Genomic DNA, 3,946 nt, shown 5'->3' with positions numbered 1-3,946 from the left:
CTGATCCAGGCCACGCACGGTACTACCGTGCAAGGCATGCGGTACTACCGCAGTGGCGCGGATGTAAAAAATTACATCCGCCCCTACTACCGCGAAGGAGCGGTACTTGGCCTGGGGGCCATGGTACTGCGGCTCCAGAGGAGCGGTACTACCGTGGGCACCTGCGGTACTACCGCGCCGAAGTGCGGTACTACCGCGGGTGCCTGCGGTACTACCGCTTAACAAGGAGCAGTACTACCGCAAGCCCATCAACAGCAGTCAGGACAAGGGAAAAGAGGATCAACGGAGGATGTTCCAAAGTGCAGGGGAAAGGAGGGGACAAGGAAGAAAACGTGTACGTGATGATTCCACCCAAACCTTTCCGACGCGGACCCCCTCTTAATAGTACGGCTTTCCTACGACTCAAATCCACCAAAAAGAAACGTAGAAAAGACGTTGTCTTCAATAGTCTTCGAGGGGCACCAAACCGTCTTGTGCCTAGTGATGAAACGTCTGGGATACTCAAGGCACACGATTAGTACGCAAACGCATTGTCATCAATCACCAAAACACCTTAGGGTTAAATATGCCCTTACACACACGTTGCATCACACAGTTTTTCCAAAGAGCAAAATATGAAAGTGATTAATCAAACTAATCCATGCACCACTACTCTTCCATCAAATGGTGATTTCTTGATGTCCAAAATTCATGCTTCGAAAAATGATAAATGGATATAAGAAATGTGAGTAATGGCATGTGTAGCAGGTTTTGCGATTTTTTGCCCATTGCAATGCACGGGCATTTGTACTAGTCTATATCTATATCTATACCAATATAAAAAGACCCAAAGGGTCAGACTCAATTAATCTCGGCCATCAAATCATGTCAATCCAACGATCTAGACTGCTTCAATGTCGAGCGCTCAACATGTTTAGCGTGCGGTTGATTTCATGCCAAATATAGTGCTAATCACATAATAACATGTAAATAATATCCTACTTAATATCCACATGCACTTAATATACTTCCAAATTAACGTGCATTGCACGTACACATTGACTAGTAAAGGAGGAAGAGTTGGCGTTTTCCCACCTATTTGACACCAAAGTTTACGGGCCAGCCTTTGCATCGTTCACAATATAATAATGGGCCGTTTTTAGGGGAATAACTGAAGCATCGTTGCAAGCCCATGCCGTTCTAAAGAAGAAAGTATTGGCCTCGTAAGGCAACCGTGAAGTCGTCCAAGGAAAGGAAAATATATATCTCTGGATTTTTTTTGAATGGACCAGCTGATGGCTGGCATATATTGATATCAAAAGCAAGGAGCAGGCGGGAAAAACATAAAGTGGAGTTCAATCTGGTGATCAAGGATTGAAAAAGAAGACAAAAAACTAGCCGTGGCTAGAATGCAGCAGGTTGCTCTCTCACGGAGGGTCCCAGAAAGGGTGCTCGAGGTGGGTTGCTCCTGCTTGGCACCACAACTCAAGGGTCCTTGTGATGCTTGCCATTGTTTCAGTCAGGCTTGCACTCTTTTGCCAGAAAGTGCAGTCGTTTCTCTGCTGCGAAATGTCGCCGATTACCAGAACGATCATTGTCTTGACTCCTTTTTTGTGCTCAGCTCTCGCTCCATTTACCATCTCTGTGATGATGTCGACCGCTTTGCTCTTCTGCTGCCAGTTCGATGGGTGCATGAAGCCGCAACCATGTCCTTGGGCAGTTCTTGCCCAGATTGACGATGAAAAAGGGCACTGCCAGAAAAGGTGCTGCGAGGTCTCGAGGCTTCTGAGACATAGCTGGCAGAAATACTCGTTTGGCCAGTCTCGTCTCTGGAGATGGTCATTGCACCATAGTCTATTTTTGAGCAGCAGCCAGACTGTAAATTTGAGCCTTGACGGTGCCCAGACTTTCCATAGCAGATTTTTGAAGTTTGTCTTGAGCATCCCTTGGAACTGGCAGTTGTATGCCGAGCTGGTGGAGAAGAAACCTGAGGCCGTGTGTTTCCACTTGATTGTGTCTTGCTTGTGGTCGCTTAGGCTTATGTTCTTGGAGATGAGCCATCTTCTCAGGCGGATCACCTCCAGCCAGAGCTGTTGTGTTTGCCCGTGGGCTAGGTCTGCAACCCAGGTGTCATCATGGAGTGCCTCATGGACCGTTTTGTTCTTCCTTCTTGAGTGCTTGTGTAGGTCAGGAAACTCCATTTTGAGCGTGCCTGCACCCGTCCAGGAGCTGTCCCAGGAGCTGGCCGTCTTCCCATCACCTAGCGTCACCGTGATTGAGGCGTTGAACAGCTCTCTGTCTCCTTGATCGCAGGGCAGGTGCATGCCCACCCAGGGCCTGTTGGGATATGTCTGGATTAACATCGTGGTTTTATCTCCTTCCTCGGTGCGTCGATTGCTCTTCGGCTATTAGGTTTGCCATGTCGTCCGCTGTTGCCCCCGAAAAGTCATCGTCGCCGGCCTCCGCCATCATAGCAGACACGTCGAGGGGCTACCACATCCTGAAAATCGATGGCTACTTGCGCTCCAAGGAGACCCCCACCGGTACGGACCTCAAATCCCGCCAATTCACCGTGTGCGGCTATCGCTGGCGCATCAGATACTACCCCAACAGCGACCGCAAAGATAGTGCTGATTACATAGGCCTTTTCCTCAAGCTCGATGAAGCCATCAGCAGGAAAGTGAAGGTGCAATTCATGTTTAGTTTCATAGATTCCATGGATATGAAGCATCCTTCTCTCGCATTGTTGAAAGCGTACACCTTCGATAGCCAAAGTCGTTCTTGGGGCCGTGGCAGGTTCATCAAAAGGGAAGACCTGGAGAAGTCAAATCACCTCACGGACGAATCTTTCACAGTCAGGTGCGACATCGCCATCCTCAAAAAGTTCCGCGTCGAGGTTCGTGTCCGTGCCCCCGTCCGACCTCGACCGGCACCTGGGTGATCTCCTCGCTTCCGAGAAGGGCGCCGACGTGGTATTCGAGGTCGCCGGCGAGACGTTCGCCGTGCATCGTTGGCTGCTTGCGCCCCGGTCGCCGGTTTTCGGCGCGGAGCTCTTCGGCTCAATAAAAGAGGGCGGCACCGGCACCGGCACCGAAGACGTCATACGCATACACGACATGGAGGCGTGGGTGTTCAGAGCGCTGCTGCAGTTCGCGTACGCCGACTCGCTGCCGGAGACGGGAACGAAAGGGGAGGAGGAAGATACCATGTGCCAGCATCTTCTTGTTGCGGCCGACAGGTATAACTTTGAGAGGCTGAAGCTGGTTTGCAAGGAGAAGCTATGTGAGTGCATCGGTGTAAGCACGGTCGGGACCATCCTGGCGCTGGCCGAGCAGCACCACTGCGACGGGTTGAAGAAGGCGTGCTTTCATTTTCTCGGCTCTCTGCACAATCTGACGGTGGCCTTGGCCACCGACGGCTTTCGGCACCTGAGTAGGAGTTGTCCTTCTGTGATGATAGAGCACCTCAGGAGAACAGTGTTATCACTTACAAGTAATGAAAGCACCTCAGGAGGCGCTGAACCCAACCAACAACTAGGAGGGAAAAACTTAACTAGCCTAGCAAGTTCATGGGCTACTTTATTACTCTCTCTATTACAATGATCATAAATAACATGGTTGAAATCAGAGGACATGAAGAAACAATCGTCAATAATAGCATATGCAACTGAAGAAGAATTGCCGTCTTTTAGGGCTTCTACTATCTCCAAACTATTAGAGTTTACCACGATCCTGCTGCATCCGATAGTTCTTGCGAGGTTCAGCCCAAACCTGATGGCCAGAGCCTCTGCTGTGAAAGAATCAGAGCAAATGCCTATTTTTTTCGTTCGCCGCTGCAATGAATTGTCCACTCTGATCGCGAATGATTGCCCCCAAAGGATCCTTCAAGTAGATCTTGATCAAACCCTGCATCAACATTTAATTTCATGTATCCCTTTGGTGGCTTTTCCCAACCTCCAGACCGAAGT

General features: G+C 49.7%; 1 pseudogene; it reads left to right on the top strand.

Annotated features, from left to right (window-relative positions):
* Window positions 1-2,398: 2,398 nt before the first annotated feature.
* LOC119333564 lies at window positions 2,399-3,581 on the top strand (annotated as a pseudogene).
* Window positions 3,582-3,946: the final 365 nt, after the last annotated feature.

Source organism: Triticum dicoccoides, chromosome 7A (assembly GCF_002162155.2).
Source record: "Triticum dicoccoides isolate Atlit2015 ecotype Zavitan chromosome 7A, WEW_v2.0, whole genome shotgun sequence".
NCBI lineage: Eukaryota > Viridiplantae > Streptophyta > Magnoliopsida > Poales > Poaceae > Triticum > Triticum dicoccoides.
This window is presented reverse-complemented; position numbering and strand designations above follow the sequence as displayed.